The sequence below is a fragment of the Herpailurus yagouaroundi genome, unplaced genomic scaffold, assembly GCF_014898765.1.
Source record: "Herpailurus yagouaroundi ecotype Mexico unplaced genomic scaffold, PumYag 142, whole genome shotgun sequence".
NCBI lineage: Eukaryota > Metazoa > Chordata > Mammalia > Carnivora > Felidae > Herpailurus > Herpailurus yagouaroundi.
In genome coordinates this window covers 6958257-6977317 of record NW_024412397.1, presented here as the reverse complement: position 1 = coordinate 6977317, position 19061 = coordinate 6958257, and positions in this window count along the sequence as shown.

The window sequence follows — 19061 nt, the reverse complement described above, 5'->3', positions numbered from 1 at the left end:
TATATATAATTGATATATATTATACCAATATAATATATAATTGATATATTATATATTATATATAATTGATATATATTATACCAATATAATATATAATTGATATATTATATATTATATATAATTGGTATATATTATATATAATCAACATATATTGATATATATTATAATTGATATATAATTCATCCATATCATAGAATTCTCATACTAAAGAAAATTCTAGAGGCCCTCTTTAAAGAATTAGAAAAATTATATCATTTGTTAGGCTTTAAATACGTATATATATGAATGAATAGTGATGATTGTGTATATGTTCATATAAAGACAGATGCATTTAAAGAGTTCTAAAGTCTTTTTACTGCACAGGAATCACTAAGAGTAAAGCTTTATTTTAGACTTTGACTACTAATCAAGTGTGTTCTAAAATCTGGATAACCATTTAAATAACTGTAAGTGTATACGTATGACAGGGAAATAGAAAAACAAAAAAATAGACAATCAGGTCAGAAAGGAAGGCACGAGAGAAGATATTTAAAAAGCAAAACACATCTGGAATCATAAAATAAAAAGTAATAGAAATTTTTAAAAATCTATGAGTAATTACATTACCTATAATTGGAATAACTCTCTAAATCAAGTCTCAAATGATCAGACTTGAGTACAGAAGAGAACCAAATGCTGCTTACAAGAGACACATAAAATATAAATTTTGGGGCAGTGAGTCAATTGCTTGAAAATATAGCATGCGTATAACAACCAAAATACACCTGCTTTGATTGTGTTAATGCCACTTAGTGTTTAATGACACATACGATTACTAAGAGAGATAGGTCATTATGAAAAAAGTTTTAATTCATAAGGAACCTGTAGCATTACATGTCTGTATGCAATGAATAACATCTCCATTTCATATGATAAAAAAATAAAAAGAAAATAGTCAAATCTAAAATTTATAAATAAATCTAACCATACTTCCTTCAAAAGCTGACTGAATGTGAAAAAGAATTACAGAGCCATGGAACAACCCACATGCCATTTTTGATAGATTTGACATAAAACACCACAAACGATAGCCCCAAAATACGTATTATTTTCGAGAACCTAAGGATTACATATGAAACCTAATAATATGCTAGTCTCATGAAACAAGTTTCAACAGATTTGAAACGACTGCATTATACAGAAAACACACTCTGGCCATAGTAGAAATAAATTGAAAATCAATAATAGAAAATGAGACAATCTTATATGTTTAATAATTAAGAAACATACTTCTAAGTAATGTATTTTCCAAAGAAGAAAATGTAATGGTAATTTCAATGTTTGTTAATTTAAAATAATACAATATATTTTTGTGGCATGATCTTATTTATTATTTTGAATTTTTAAATTTGGTTTATGTTTAATTAATTAATTAATTAGAGAGCGTGTGCATGTATGTGTAGGGGAGGGGCAGAGAGAAGGGGAGACAGAATCCCAAGTAGACTCTGTCTGCATCATTAGCTCAGAGCCTGGTGTGGTGCTTGACCTCACAAATCCTGAGATCATGACCTGAGCTGAGATCAAGAGTCAGACGCTTAACCTACTGCATCACTGAGGTGCCCCTGTGGGATGATTTTAAGGCAGTTCCTAGAGGAAAATATAGACCTTCAATATCATAAAAGAGGAAAGGCTGAAGATTAATTATCTTAGATTCCATCTTGGGAAAATAGAGAAAGAACCTGATTACACTCAAACAAAATAGAAGACAGGGAATAGTAAAGGTAACAAGTTAATGAAATAGACAATAACACTAAAAAGTATTTCAATTTGCGCTTTGGATGTGAGGACTAGTTGGTGATTCTGGGTTCCCTGGCTGTTATGGGCTGGTTATTAGGTAGAACTACTAAAATTCAATTTTAAATAAAAAATTAACGTAATAAAAATATGAGACTAGAAAAAAAAGAACAAAGGCGATAACAGCATATGTATAACATGATGTAGAACTGAATAAAATTGGAGTAGTTTAAGCATGAAAAAGAGAAACATCTACAATTTGTGTGAACCCCCCCAACAGGATATAATGCATGAGACCATAGTTCTACACTAATACAAATTTAGAGGAATCTATGAATGCTAGTCATTATCTGAAAATCACAAAATAACAATATTTTGTATTTTTTGCATGAACTGCACCCCAGATCTACCAAACAGTCGATAAAGACTGCTAGAATTCTAACACCACTATTTTATAATGAACAGCTAAATAACATCACAATGCAATGATCACAACTATTGCAATAAGTATGTAATGAAAGAAAAATAGTGAGTTTTATAATGTATGTGTTAGTCTCAAAATGCCTGAGCACACTGATTATCATAAAAAAAAATAGTGACAACCAAACATTCTATGTTTGCAATATGTTATACCAGGAGCTATATAATAGCAGCCATTAATTATTCTTTCCAAAATAAGAAACTGAATCTGATCAAGCCTCTAGATCTAAACAGCACTTTAAAATAAATGTATGGGCCATAAAAAATATGTTAAGTAACACGAGAAACAATCAGCAAGATCTAAAATGTGGAAAGTTGATCTATTTTCTTTATGAACCAAATTAAAAAAAGAAAGAAGAGTGGGGTGTGGGTATAGACAAAGGGACTTAGAAGCAGATGAACCAAACACAGTGTGAATGTGTTTGGATTAAAATTCAAATCGACTAATAATAAATAGATATTTATTTATTGAAGGAAATATACGGAGAAACAAGGGAACTGAAGACTTTTTTATGATATTAGATCACTATTTTTAATGTTTGTAGGTGTAAAAATGGAACTGGGGATTTCTGCAAGATAGTCATTGGAAAGTGAGGAAGGATAGGTAAAATAATATTGGCTATGCGTTGGTAGTTGTTGAATCGGGTGATGATTCTACAGCAATACTGTGAACCATTATTTTTACTTTTATATGTGTTTAAAATGTTCAGAAAATAGGTTTAAAATCAATGTAATTCTCTATCAGAAAAAAAAATCACACAATGATCCTGATAGTTGCAGGAAAATTATGATATGAAAATTATAGCAAAGGAAAAAGGAAAAAAATGAAAAAATATTAATTTTTTCATTAATATGAAAAAAAATTATGGACAAGTTCTACAGGAAATTACATAGTAAATGTTGAACTTTTGATGGAGATGCTTGGTCTTACTATTGTATATAAGTTTACTGGAATTTCTAGAGAACGTGATAAGTCAAACGAAAGAATATAAAATGGACAAAAACAGGCAAAAAATCTTATTCATTTGAGACATTTGATTATACAGAAAATTTTAAATATTATACAAATTATTAGTTAATAAGTGAGCTGAGTGAAGTTGTCAGATACAAAATCAGCGTGCAGAAATCAATTACATTTTTATACTGGAATTAACTAATGAGAAAATATAATTTTACCATTTAGAACACCGTAGAAGTCAAATTCCCAGTAATAAACACACAAATCTTGTACAAAATTTTTGCTCAGAAGCTACTCAATTATGTAGGGAGAAAAAAATAAGTGGATGGATCTGTTATGCTGATGGATTGGAAAACTCCATGTTTTATTTTAACGGTTAATTCTCATAAAAATGTACTCTAGAAATTTAGTGTCATACCAAATGACAAATATAAATTCCGGATGGCTATTTTCCCCTAAGCAGAATGCAACATTTCCATGGCAATGAAAAGAACAAACATTAAAAAGGCAGTTAAAGAAAAGTAAAGACATGTCTTCTAGGTATCAGAAGTTACATGAATCAGCAACAATTAAGAGTGTGGTAAGGAACAAAAATAATGAGGAAGAGTAGAGGCTCAAGAAGGAGACACATGTACATAGGAACTTAACCTTAACACACCTGGCACCTATAAAATACTGTTTTTGGTAATTAGTACCGATTAGTTGGAAAAATGTAATCATTGACGCAGTCCTCGTACCATATGTAACATTAATTCCAAGTTGACTGCACATTGAAAGTATAAAAGACCTCTAAAAACTAATACAGAAGAAAAATAACTTCTTGTCCTTTGGGGTAAGATTTTTAAAATTGTAACTTCGAATATAAGGAAAATGATTGATAATTTCGAGTCTATTAACATTAAAAAGTTCTATTCAGAGAGTGATAAAGCAAAACATTAATTGTAAGAAGATATGTGCGCACACGTATGCAACTAAAGTCACTGCACAGAACACATAAATGTTTCCTAAAAACCAGTTCAAAAACACTGCTAAGTAAATAAATGTACACAAAACTTGAAGGAGTACTTTTATTTATTTTAATTAAAGTTTTTTCATGTTTATTTATTTGTTTTGAGAGATAGAGCACAAGCAGGGGAGGAGCAGACAGAGAGGGAGAGAGAGAATGCCAAGCGGGCTCTGCCCTGTCAGCACAGAGCCAGATGCAGAGCTCGATCCCACTAACTGTGAGACCATGACCTGAGCAAAAATCAAGTGCCCCATGTTCACTTGACTGAGCCACCCAGGTGCCCTGAAGAAGTACTTTTAAAAGGGAATGTCCAAATGGCAAAGTGCTCAGCTTCATTAATAATCAAGTAAATTAAAATTAAAGTTAAAACTTTAACCTGTAAGAGGACCATGGGATGGGTAACCCGCGGTAGGATTACGTTTTCCTATTTAATGATCTGTGAATGTGCCCTGTCGCATACGGGTTCACTGAAGTCTTTAGAAACAGGAGTGTGATATTTTGATTCGGGATGACTTATTCCATTGTAGGGAGTAGTATGGATTTTAAAATGATACAGTTAGACAAAGATAGGTTGCTAAAGGTCATTAGCAGTGGTCTTCAAGGTGAGGAAGGTCTTAACCAGGTAGGCAAGCCCACTTGGAGTTAACAGAATGAATGTTAAGCTCAGCCTGCCCATCGCCCCTCTCTCCCTCCTGAATGGAAGCATGGGACTCTTTCTCATCACTAGGCTGAAACTTATCTTTTGGGAGAAAAAAGACATCAGCCACATGGACTGGAAGACCCATGGGGCAAAAGTGAAATACTAGGGCATTGGTGGATGGGTTATTTTTAATCCAATTCAAAGCTAACTGGCTGTGAATGCAAGTATGTATTTGAAGTGAAGGAGGAAGGGTCAGAAGCATTTTTCTCGATAAAGAACTGAAGTGTCTGTCACAGCTTCATTTGTGTCAGTTTTTTGTTTCCTGATGACATTAACTCGTAACCTATTTCTATAGGATGTGTAATCCTTCTGTTTCTGTCGGACGTGTGCTGTCAGTTTCTAAATTCTATGATTCCCACTTTCTCTTTCTCGATGTTACATGCCTTTCTCACTAGGATGAAATTTGTATCAGAACAATTCATTTTAAAGTTAAGATTTAAGTTAATAATAAGAAGGAGAAGGAGAAGAAGAAGGAGAAGAAGAAGAAGTGGGAGAAATAATAATACGTTTCTCCCGACAGTCCTTGTGGGAATATTGTCAAGAATTCTACTTCCTCTTCATGTTGTGGCTCAAAGCTCTGTGTCGCGCGCTTTCCTTGCATTCTCAAAGGCCCTGGACAAAGGCACTGAAGGAAGTAAGCACATGGCAAATCGAGACGTTGCGAGTAACTTGGTGTCTTTGGCACAGTGAGTATGAGGGTGCAGAGAAGACTTGACTCCCATGCTTTGGGCTTGGGGGGGTTGGGTGAATATTTGACCTGACAACCCCCCGCCCCTGAACACTGCAATTAAGGTTCAGTTCGGTTTGGCATGCCTGTACCTACGCTGTTATTTCATTCTTTTCTAATCGTGGACACATCCTTTCCTTATATGCCACTATGTTATCTAGACTCATCACATTCTCTATAGTGTACATTTTATGACCTAAACAATTTTGAGAATCACTTAGATATACTTTTATAAGACTTTGGCAAAGGGATAAAGGCCAATTTTTCAAAGTCATCCAAAATTATGGAATTAAGGGAGATAATTTTTACTCCAGATTTGGTATCAAAAAATAAAAATCTCTTAGACTGGTGATGAGTAAGTATCATTGTATAGATACTGACTATTCAATTTCTTCAAAATTGAATCATAAATTTTTAAAATCATAGATAAAGCCATATCAATTTATGGCCTAAAGCATGTATGAAAGATAAGTAAAAATTATGCTGGCTTTTCATATTTAAAAGTCTGCATTTCACAGTCTCCACAGAGGTGTGTTCTTTTGTTTTATCTTTGGTTTAATTTAAATGGCAAGGCGAAGCTTCTTCAATGTTTCTTTCTTTCCTTCTACTTCATGAAAAGCAAATTCTCTTTAATCCGTCATTTCACTGGCCTCGTTTGCTTTTCACTATATAGTTGGCTTGGGTGTACCTCCCTTTCAGAGGAATACAGAAACATTTTTCAAAGAAGAGAAAGAACGCATTTTTTAAAAAGATACTGCTCCTAGAGAAGGTAATCCTGAATTATTGATAGGCTCACCCATTCAAAAGGGTTGACCAGGGTGACCGTCATTACTGTCTGCTCTCCTCTGGGTTCTGCCTCAGGCATCCCTCCTGCCACTTGCTCTGGACCCTGCCAGAAACACCAGCCTTGTTCCCTCCTCCTTTTTCCTGCAGGGCGATTTTTGAAAGCTTGACTAGTTTACTGGTACAAACAATAACCCAAACAAAACACAAAATCCAATGAAAATGTTTTATGAGGGGGTCTTGGCAATGGATTTACATGGGTCACAATTAGGACGTGAAGAAAAGAAAAGAAAGTGTCTATTAACAAATAGTCGTAGGAATCGCTACGGAACTAGTCTAAGAATTGTTTTTCTGACATAAACAAATGAATGAAATAGTTTGACCGTAAACTGTTTTCATTTTCCTCCAGATATTTAAGAAATGTTGAGAGAGAGAGGGAGAGAAGGAGAGAGAGAGAGTTGGGGGGGAGGCACAGACAGACAGAGAGCTTTTTATTTAAGGAATGAGGATTTCCTTAATTTACATTTGGCTTCTCTGAGTTGAGCAAGGAGCATCTGAGGAGGGGATAAGCAGTGAAGGATACATAGGCACATAGCTTCAATTTTAAAAAAAGTTTCTGGCAGAAAAATTTTCCAAGATTTTGGCCTATTTTTGCCCCACGGACGGAATTAAAGATTAGGAGAGAATGAAACACTATTTGTCATTTTTTATTTTCCCAAATATTCAAAAATGTTCCTATTTTTTCCCTTACCGATCATGTCAGATGATCTCTATGCCAGAGACGTTGACACAGTGACCCAGAATCTTTCTTTTCTCAGAACCCATGAGGCTGAGGGACAGAAAAATATGCTAAGATTAATATTTGCCAGATAGCATCATATGTAATTTAATCTTAGCACATTTCCAAAGGTGCCTGGAAACGATGCACCACCTCCACTGCTGTGATGTCAACCCCGGAGAACAACTTCTCCGTTTGTTTTCCCAGTATCATCTTCTCCTTACCCACCTGAGAGGAAGTATTTTCAACGAGTAGTGGTAGTGTTAGAAAGTGACGATATTGTTGCATTTGCTTTGCTGTTATCCTCCGTAGGATTTTTGAGCCAATGTTAATAGATTAAACGTAACAATATTAAACATACTGAAATTCCAGCTTTCCCAAAGAATGCCGATTGCGTACGTGTTAACTGAGCAGAAACAAATACTGAGCTCTAGTTTGTAACAGGCATGATAAAGTATACAGGGTATAGTGTGACTATCTTAAAAATTAACAGCATTGGTGTATGGGTATAGGATTGGACAGATACAAATGCAATTAACGAGATGAAGTGATCACTGTAGAAGTTAGGTAGTGTTCGTATCCACATTCACTGTATATTTCTTGCCAATTTTCTGTTTCGTGGTTTTTACAATGAAATGTTGGAAAATTTAAAGCAAAATGTGTACTGTATAATAACACACTGCTCATTATAAATGCTTACACGAGATACTCAATAAATTTTACCGAATCTTCATAAATGATTTTCTAATAACCTCCTTTATTTTTTGTAAGATTTTATTTAAATGCCAGTTATCATACAGTTTAATATTTATTTCAGGTAGACAATATAGTGACCCAACACTCCCACACAACAGTTAGCTCTTACCTATTCACCTATTCCTCCCCTCAACCCCCACTTCCCTTCTGGTAACCATCAGTTTGTTCTCTATAGTTAAGAGTTTGGTACTTGGTTTGTCTGTCTTTTTTTCCCCTTTATTTCTTAAATTCCACACATGAGTGAAATCATATGGTATTTGTCTTTCTCTGATTTATTTCTCTTAGCATAATAATCTCTAGCTCCAAGATTTCATTCTTTTTTATGGCTGAGAAATATTCCATTTTATATGTATATACCACATCTTCTTATCCATTCATCAGTTGACGGACACTTGGACTCTTTTCATAAGTTGACTATTGTAGATAACGCTGCTATAAATATTGGGGTGCATGTATCCCTTTGGATTTGTATCTTTGTATTCTTCAGGGACATGCAAATCCAAGTCACCATGAGATATAACATCACACTTGTCAGAATGGCTGAAATCCACACAAGAAATAACAAGCGTCAGTGAGGATGTGGAGAAAGGGGAGGCCTCATGCACTGTTGGTGGGAATGCAAAATGGTGCATCCACTCTGGAGAACAGGATGGAGGTTCCTCAAAAAGTTAAAAATGGAACTACCCTGTGATCCAGCAATTGCACTACTAGGTATTTCCCCAAAGAATACACAAATTCTATAACCTTCTTTAATAACATGTCATCTAACAAGTAGGAAACCCAGTAAGATTGGAAACCTTAGTGACTACTTTAGATGTGCAGAAGAGGACTCCGGACTGTGTGGTGAGTCCTTCAAGGAAACACCTACTCTGTATGCAAACAGAAACGTCATGATGTAGAAGTCACTATTCTGATGACATTTCCTGAGGGACTTTGGGGGTAAACTACCTGTCTTGGCACTTGTGGATTCCAGTTCCCTGCATTTCTGGTTCCAACCCAGTCTGGCAACAAAAAGTGGAAAGGAACTCTTAAATGGCCTTTCAGTGCCCTGCTGCAGAGTTGCCTTAGTGATCTGAAAAGAGAATATTTCTTTCAAATATGCCCTTCTTATCTCACCCATTAAAGATGGAGCTTTGACTAGAGAGTATTTTAAACTATTCTAATTTTACTTGCCTGTGATTTCCAAAGAGTTGATGAGTAAAACTTTGGAAAATGTCTATGCTGGGATCAAAAACAAGATCCAATTAGGAAATCGTAATGTCTCAAATTTGGCTTACATTTGTATGTGTTTTATTTTTTTGGAACTCCCACACATGGCAATTTACAAAAAATACGTAGAAGGAGTGATCACGAAGTGAATGAGCAAGTTTCAAAACAGTTGTTGTTCATTAATTGCCAAGAACAAGGACTCCACTCATGTTCTGTGGATATAAACCATCTTTCTCACAGGCAGCATGGTTGAAACAGTATAGGCTCTGTGCAGTCTTGGAGGATGCTAAAAAGAAATGTGCTGGCTTTAGGAGTTGTTTGTACTGTGCGAGATGCCCACCAATAACTTGCATTGCCATTGCTAGGGGCTCTCAAGAGAAATGTCAGTCCTCACAGCAAGTGATAGGATTTGACATATGGCATCAAAGCATCATTAAAACCACACCTGCTGCAGAAGAGGCTGTGTCTTTCAAGAGATTTTCAAGCAGAAAAGGTTACACTGAAAATCCAAAAGGCTAAGGCTTATTCCTTTTCTTTGCAGACAATTAAATACTCTAAAGAAAAAGTAATTGCTCAAATATATTTAAGGGAAAACAAATCCACTTTTGCAGCATACTGCTTTTTAAAGACCTTTCTGCATATGGCACTTTTTTTCTATTGCTAGAACATACAGTATAACCTAATAAAACTTATTCACAACTATTGATTTCTGTGAGAAAAGTTTTACTATGTGACATACCGCACAGGGGCCTAAAAAATGTCATGGTCTTGCTATTTGGGCAAAATCTACTTTTGAGAACTTTTCACTTATGTTCAATGTTATGTTTCCAATTACACAAAGGAAGCGGATGCAATTTATTGAGTATTAACTATATGGCAGTGGCTTACATATCTTATGTTTATATGTGGTGATACATTTAGAGGAGGAAACTTGTCAGCGTGGTTAAATAATCTTTTCCAAGCTTCTCCAACCCAAGTTGGCAGAGTTGGCAGAGGAAACTTGTCAGGGTGGTTAAATAATCTTTTCCAAGCTTCTCCAACCCAAGTTGGCAGAGTTGGAATTTAAGCCCAAGTAGGTCAGATGCAAAAAGCATATTCTTGTTTCTTTCTGCTGTGCGATCTACTGTGTTCACAATTGGACTATACGTATTCAACAAAGGACGTGTAAGTGTGGTTGCTGAGCTGAAATGTTTTATAATGTAGTTTCTGAGATAGGGCACAGTCATAAAAGTAAAAGAAACATGATGAAGCATCTGTTAAGCATTAGGTAACTAGCCCTGACAATATCCCCTGCCCCCATCACATGGAGAGACGGACAGTGATGAGACACTCAAGAAAGGTTCCTGCAGGGGAGATGCAGCCTGACTCAGGGTTAGAAGAGTAGAAAGGATTTAAGTAAAAAGCATGAGGGACACAATAGGGTTAGACGAGTAGAAAGGATTTAAGTAAAAACCATGAGGGACACAATATTAATAGGAATGCTGTGAGCAGTGTATGTGGACATTTTTATCTCTAACATGAGCAGTTTCCTAAGCTTCTGAGATGGGCTTCTGTTTCTGCTACAATAGACCAAAGTATAATCTTTCTCCATGCCTCTAATGCTGACAAATTGTCACGGTATATCAGCCAGATCTCTTAGCTCAACACATGGTTGATGGAAATGATCAATATTTTTATAGTAAAATTTTCATAGTATCAAAATTTCATCATCGTTAAGAAATATTTATATGTCAATAAGGGAAAACTGTTTCCTACAAATAGAAAGTAATACAATTTTCCATGTGAAAGCAAATTTTAATTTTACTCTCCTGGGAAGAATGAAGGATGCCTTTAAAGCTATGTCTAAAATAGCAAATGACAGACTGTGTAGTAAAAGGACAAATTAAAATATCGTCCCAATGAAATGTGTACCCCAAACCATACACTTCAGAATATATGTAAAGGAAACACTACCACTGGCTCACTTAGAGTAATTTGAGGACACACACTGTCCAATTTTATCAAGTATTTCGCCATTTAAAAATATGTTCAGAATATTTACTATGTGCAGATAATATGCTAACTACAAAATATAAAATGATGAGTGAAAACAGACACATACCCTGCTTATTGGGTGAAAATGAATGGGGGTGATGACTGTTATATGTTACAATCCCACAAGGACATATGAAATTTAAAACTGAAAAGTTTTTAGAAGGATTATGAAAGCCTACGAGAGGGTCCCAAATCAATGTGGATCTGATGGGGTTTAAATCAAGCAAAATTCAAGAAACAATGGCTCTAGGGAGAGAAAACATGCATCAGTTCCCTGATTCATGATGGAGAAGTGGGGCACATATTTGGCCGCAGAGGCAGGCAGGTTAAAGACGTTATTGATTACATTTTCTTTCAAATGCGAGGACTATATGATCACATTTTATTCTGTTTTTCAAGAAATCGCTCTGGCTCAAGTATGGAGAATGAACTGGGGGTGGGGAGTGGCAAAGGAGTAATTTTGGTGCCAGAGGTAAGAGGTGACAGCTGACTGACCAGGGATGGTGGGCGTGGGGAGAAGGTGTTGGGTTCAAGGGCTGGACAGAAGGGGCCCTTCTCCCTGAGGAGATGACAGTCCGCACACTGGCACACTGCTGCTTCCCTCTCAGTCATAGCAGTGGGAGAGGGGGGAGGGCACAGACCTGGGGCAGCAAATGTGGGGGAGCCCTGGGGAGACAGAGTGGAAATGAGCTGGCTTGGGAAGGAAAATGATGGCAGCTGGAACAGAGAAGGTTCGGTGGCCCAGGGAAGGGATGGTTGTAGGAGAGAGTTTGTCTGACTCGCGTTTTTTTTTTCCTCTCCTCTGCACTGACCCGGATGCAACTTTGTCCCATCAGAACAGGAATGCACAGAGTGCTTGACTAGCAGCCTTCTTTATTCTCCCGGGGCAGGAGCTCCCAGGGCCCACTGGGGGAGGGTGCGGAGAGCCTCTAATGCATGCTCCGCCCTTCTCTCTGCCTCTGCACACTGCACAGGCCCTGCGGGGAAAGACAGGGCTGGAGGCTCAGTGCAGTGAGCTGTGTGTGAGTGCAGTAAGGGAACGATGGCAGGAGACAGTCTCCAGTTGCAGGCTCACCTTTGATGGAGGACTGAGGACCAGCTATGGAGGTCACCAAGCCTCGGCTATGGGGCTATACCCTCTCCTCCCGGGGACACCATTCCCTAGTCTCTTAAATTCACATAGAATGAAAAAAATCAGGAAAATGAGATTCGTCCTTCCCATTTCCCCAGGCTCCACCACCAGCCCTGGGAATATATAAACCAGCCAATATGCCTGATTCCTACAAGAGAAAAATAAGATCACACACACACACACACACACACACACACACACACACACACACCCTTCAAAACCCGCTTAAAGGGACATAATATATTGTAAACTCAGAGAATTTGGCTGAAACTTAATTGAAAACTCGACCTTATCTAGTGAAAAAGAAGGCAAACCGTAGGTATTTTTTTTCTGAAATAAAGTTCATAGGAAAAATAAAATTCATAGAGCAAGCTTGGCAGCATTCAGCAAGAAGTATTTAGAGATACTGAATCTGTCTGCTTGCTGAGATAAATTTGTCTTTCTTGGAGTCAAATATACTTGGATATTTTATCTTGATGCCTGTAAATATTTGGATTGTATGCCCACCCCTCCCCTGCCAATGCCTCCCCATCCTGTGTTTAAAATCACTGAAGAGAATTCTGATCATTTGTCTACATAGGTAGACTTAATGGAGAGAATGTGCTGAAAAAAAAGAGTATGACTGGTTTCTTGTTAAGTCTATTTATCTTTGTAACAGATTGAAAGGCATTTTCAATTTAGACATCAATCTCAGAGTCTTGGCTAATGTGGCTCTCTCCTTAAGAGATGGGCAAAAGTGCAGATGCTGACTCAATCAAGTTCTCATGTTCTCTGAAATACGGCCAGGTTGTAGCTCCCAGCAAATTAATTTAGGTAATTGCCTCATTGCAGGTCTCCCGGGAGACAGCCATCCCTTTTTTCCCACCTCGCTCATTGACATCCACTGGCATTGGAAAACTACAGCCCATTTTCCCCATCTTCATGCAGGAAGTAATGACTAAGCGACACTTACGGCACCAATATTTCTTCTAAATGAGTTATTCGCCACAATTATCTAGATTTTGCCACCAATAGCATTTGCCAAGAGAAAATAAAATCAGGTTGACCAACTTGATTAATGTCTTATAAATTATTTGCCCCACTGGAAAGAACACGGATTTGAGTTTACTAATGTTATTTTTATCCTTAAGAAATGTATTGGTGAATTACGCTTCCTGCCAAGGTGGCGTAATAGAGAGTGGATTTACCGGTCCGCCTGAAACAACCTAAAGTAATAAAAAAATGTATAAAATAGATGCGGTAACCATCTGCATCACACTGGACATCGCAGGCAACAAAGGACAGTTGTCCCTGAGAAGCAGGAAAGGAAGAAGATTAACCCTAGAACCATCCCCATTGATGGGCTTGAGAAAGTCTCCCGTCGTGAGGACAGAGGATACGTTCATTTTCTGTGGCAGCTGCAACACAATGCAATAGAGTTAATGGCTTAAAACAATTTAAATGTATTATCTCACGGATCGGTGTGTTAGAGGACCAACTTGGGTCTCGAATGAGCTATATCCGGGGCAGCAGAACTGCCTTTCTTTCTGGAGGCGGTGGTGGAGAATTTGTTTTCTGCCTTTTCCAGCTTCTAGAAACTTCCCACTTTCCTTGGCTTGTGCCCCTTTTTCTCCATCTTCAAAGTCAGTGCCAACAATCAATTCCTTCTCACACTGCCTGCCGCTGGCCCTCTTTTCTGCCTCTATCTCCTTCGAAGGACCTTATCCTTGCCTCAAACCTACCCAGAAAATCCAGAATACTCTCGCTACTGTAACACCAGATGTTTGACAACCTTCCTTCCATAGGCAATCCTAAATCTCCTTGTATGAATAATAGTAAATGCATAGGTAAATAGATACTTGTTCTTATTATTTAAATCCCTTTAAGGAGTGGTTGACTTTTTTTTAAAAATTAATGTTTAATTTTGAGAGAGAGAGAGAGAGCACGAGATCGGGGTGGGGGGGGGGGAGGTGAGAGAGAGGGAGACACAGAATCCGAAGCAGGCTCCAGGCTCTGAGCTGTCAGTACAGAGCCCAACGCAGCGCTTGAACCCACGAACCATGAGATCATGACCTGAGCCGAAGTCAGACATCAGACCGACTGAGCCACCCCGGCACCCCAAGAAGTGGTTGATTCTTTTTTACACAAAAATAATAATAGTGTAGAATGGGTTTCGTATTGTGTGTGTGTCAGTAAAATGGGTGTCAGAGATAAGATAAAGGCCGGGATAGCACACAGGGAAGGTAGAAGATGCTACTGTAAGTTGTGAGTTCTGCTGTAGGGTTCTTCCAGAGTTCATTAGTAGTATCAGCATTCGAAGGTAGACTGCTAAGTTCAAGATTCATGGTCTAATCGCTGCCTGCAAAGGGAAGAATGTAAGGCAATATGTTGCCCTTTTACCGTGAATTAATACATTTAATTTCACTTTTACACTCGTGATTTTTTTTTTTTTTAGTTTATTCATCTCTCAGAGTAACTCTACTCTTGGTGTAAAGACACCATAAATGTGAATTTATCAAGGAAACAGATGTTCGATTTGTGAAACATCTAGCAGAAGGTCTGTGATCCTATAGCTTTATAATTTATACTTCTTTTTTCTTTCCCCACTTTTTCTTCCTCTCCATGTCACTATTTGTATCATTGTTATACACAGCACATCTCCACCTGTGTGACATCATCTGGACAGATGGTGCACAACCTGGCTTTTCATAGTTTTCCAATAAATACTTGAATTGGCTTTTATGCTTGCATTTTATTACTTCCAGAGGAATGGCTTAGGAAACTCCTTTATTTCCAAATATGAATATCTCGTTAATTGTTGACAATGTAGACGTCAGGGCGACCAGTTCCATTCTTTGAGCCACGTAGTTTACATGTCTTCGCTGTCGGAGGTATTTCTCCCTTGCTCGTGATGACGAAGTGTGGGGAGAGGGCTTTCCATGTTTCTATAAGGATAGGCACATAATCGTTCTGGAAGTCGTTTCCTCCGCTGCTCAGCTGACATGCCAGGCTTGCGGCGGGAAGTGAAGAATCAGCCCTCCAGTTCAGCTGCCTCTCTCCTTCCTTCACAGCCATTCTATGATTTCCAATCTCTTTCTAAGCATCACTGACAAGCATTTTGCTTAGTTTCCCGGGCTGTTTCTCCCCTTTTCCACTTATAACTACTGTGTGCCTTTTCATATATACTACCCAAACCTATTTTTTAAGAATGATTTTTTTCTTCTCACAGGGTAATTTCATCCCAGCCTTCAAATCCCAATGTATCCGCCCTTCCAGAAAACTGAATTCTCCATTCAATTTAGTAGTCTGTCCCTTTTGTAACCAATTGTCCTTTGAAGTCTCTTTATAAGAAATTCTTTCTTTATGAGTTTGTTTTCTTGCTGCACACGATTGAGCCACTACTTCGGATGCTCATTTGAAACAAGATTATCAACCTAGATGCCAGCTAGTCCTTAATGGATTTGTTGTTTTTCTGGAATCTAACAACGTTCTCTTAACCGAGCCTAACATTCCTCAAAAGACATACTGAGAGAGAGAATGAGACTCCGATGACGGCATTGTCATCACTCAAAGAAAAAGAGTGGAAAAAAACACATATTTTCAGGTTGTAGTTTCTCCCGCATGATATATAATGCATTTTAGCTCATTAGGTATGTTTATCTGACTATATTATAAGAAATAATATTATGTATTTGAAATTCTCTCAGTGTAAAGGTAATAGATTCCAATGGCATAGATACAATGCCTCTATCTCAAACATGGTAGATACTTCATTTTTATGTAACTTCTTTTCCTTTAAGATACTACAATTGAAAAGAAAATGAGTGGGTGACAGGTGTTTCTCTTTTACCTTCCCATGCTCCTTTGCCACTCCAGCTGAGAGATCTCATAAAAATGTCAGCTCTCCACGGGCAAAGCACCCTGCACCTGTTTGCCATGTGCTTAGTGACTACTAACATTTATATATCACTGTATTCCAAGTCAAATAAATTGATAAAATGCAACTCAAAAATGCAGCGCGCTGCATCTCTAATGCTTTTTAAATAGAAATGTTTTTTCCTCCCCATCTTAATGCAAAAGAGCCATTCCTTATTCCATTCAGTAAAAAGATGGCCACTTTGATATTCAATTTAATTTGGAAAATGGTGCTGAAAAATATTAAAATAAGATATATGCACTTATCCAGACAAAGTCTCTCTAATCTGCTTCAGAACTGCTTACTAATGTCACAGAAAATGCTAAGCCAGCTACGATTTCATTCTCCACTAAGGCTTGCACAAGTTAATAATTTGTCAATTTATGCAGTTTCCATTAGAGTTGTAAGAAGCCTTAGGTGATGGCAGAAAGTAGTGTTAGCACAATGATGTGGGGGGTGGCGCTTGGGGTCTGCCTTCCATTTTCATGAAAACTTAGACTTGCCATCTGAGGTGTTTGTTTTTTTGTTTTTTTGTTTGTTTGTTTTTTTTAAACTCAGCTTGCTTTCACATAACAAGTGCATGTTCAATTTATCAGAATAATATGAGGAAAAAAACTTCTAAATTGTCCTTTAGAAAAAATTATACTTTTCCACAACACTGATAAAGATAGATTTCTAAAAACGAATGAGAGGACAATGAGATGAATTTAATGGAGTCTTTTTTTTTTTTTCAAATACATACCTCACACTCATATTTTCAATCCATGCTTTATCTTTCTCACAGATCACTGGAAACCTTTTCTCTTGAGGGCTGACATACCATTTCAGAGCACGGCTGCTAACTACATTTTCTACGTCTTGTCCCGTATTTCTCTTTAGTGAGGATTGTGATTTTCCTTGGCAGTCTTTTTCTTTTTTTCCTGTTTTTAATCTTTTTTTTAAAGTTTATTTATTTATTTTGAGAGAGTGAGGGAGTACAAGCTGGGAAGGGGAAGAAAGAGGGAGAGACAGAATCCCACACAGCCTCCACACCCTCAGTGCCGAGCCCGATGTGGGGCTTGAACTTATGAACCATGAGATCATGACTCCAGCCGAGACCAAGAATCAGATTCTCAACCAGCTGAGTCACCCAGGAGCCCCTCGTTTTTCATGAATCTTGGGTATCTCCGTGGTTGGGTCAGAGGACATAGATGTAAAAGACCGTAGTGACCTAAATGAAAATAGAGAATGTTCGTGAATGGTCATGCTGTCTCTAATGAGGCATGTACTAATTAGTATTTCCATAAAGGGATAAACGCCCGGCATAGACAAGTTACATATTGTATAAAAACAGGAATGGATTAGTAATAACCTTCTGGAGATATAGTTTGAGATGGATCTTGAGTCTAGGTCGGTATTCATGATCAGTGGAGAAGTGTCAAGGTCAGTTTACTAGCCTCTTTCAAACTAAATAGACTAAAGTAAAACAAATTTTGTTATATTCAACCTGCAACTACAAAAAGATATATGCATTATTAGTATTTTTGTGATTAACAATTTCTCTGTAAATTGGATTTCTAGAAAAATTAGAAACTTAAGTTGAAAAGACACTGGTTTGGGTTGCAAGACTATCCTTTAGAAGCACTTATACTTCAAACTTTAATTGGATGTCTTGCCACTGCAAAGATAGAGAAAATGACTTAAAATCACGTAAGTGTATGAGATTCAACCATATCAATGCACACATGTTAAAGGTGTATTTCATTTATGCTTTGATTGAAAAATTAATAATTGATATGACTCAGTATTTTTGAAGTTACTATATTTCTTCTAGTTAAAAATTATTTTATTTTTTTTAAGTTTGTTTGTTTATTTATCTTTTTACTGAGAGAGAGAATGAGCTGGGGAGGGGCAGAGACAGAGGAAGAGAGAGTCCCAAGCAGGCTCTGCACTGTTCCATAACATGGAACTCGAAGTCACGAACCGTGAGATCATGACCTGAGCAGGAATTAACCAACTGAGCCACCCAGGTGCCCCTACTTAAAAATGCTTTTGGTGTTGAGAAGAGGAATCATGACTGGAGATAATGAGTACATGTTTTTAAAATAATTCTCTAATGAGGTCTATATAAAGAGAAATTACAAATATCAAGTGAAAGGTGTAAAATTTTTATGTGTGCTGAACACACTTTATATTATTTCTTTCAGACAGCATTATTTGAAGGTCAAAATCAGCTATATAATTGCCAAGCTAAATAATCTTGGCAATTAGATTTAATACAAGCTTGGGAGTAATGATTACTTCATTAGATGACACCAGGGACCCACAGAAACACAAGAATAATTCTTAGAGATTCTCATACTCTAGTAAAATGCTGAAGTTACCTAACCTAAATAGTTTGTAAGGTTTGGCTGGGGTCTGCTTTATACCTAAGCAAAGATAAATAATGAATTATCAATGTTCATTATCAAGTTGTTTTGCTTTTTTTTTTTTTTTTTTTTTTTTTTTTTTTCCTTACAGGATATATTAGGACAAAAGTAGCTTCAGGCCATTTTCAAAAGCTTTGTTATATTAACAAAAATCGTGATGTTACAGATCCATTCTTTTAAAAAAAATTAATGTGTATTTATTTTTGAGAGACAGAGAGAGACAGACAGACAGACAGACAGAGACAGAGCAGCAGGAGAGGGGTAGAGAGAGAGGGAAACACAGATTCCAAAGCAGGCTCCAGGCTCCGAGCTGTCAGCACAGACAGAGCCCAGCATGGGGCTAGAACCCATGAACTGTGAGATTGTGACGAGGGCCAAAGTTGGTCACTCAACTGACTGAGCCACCCAGCTGAGTTTTTATG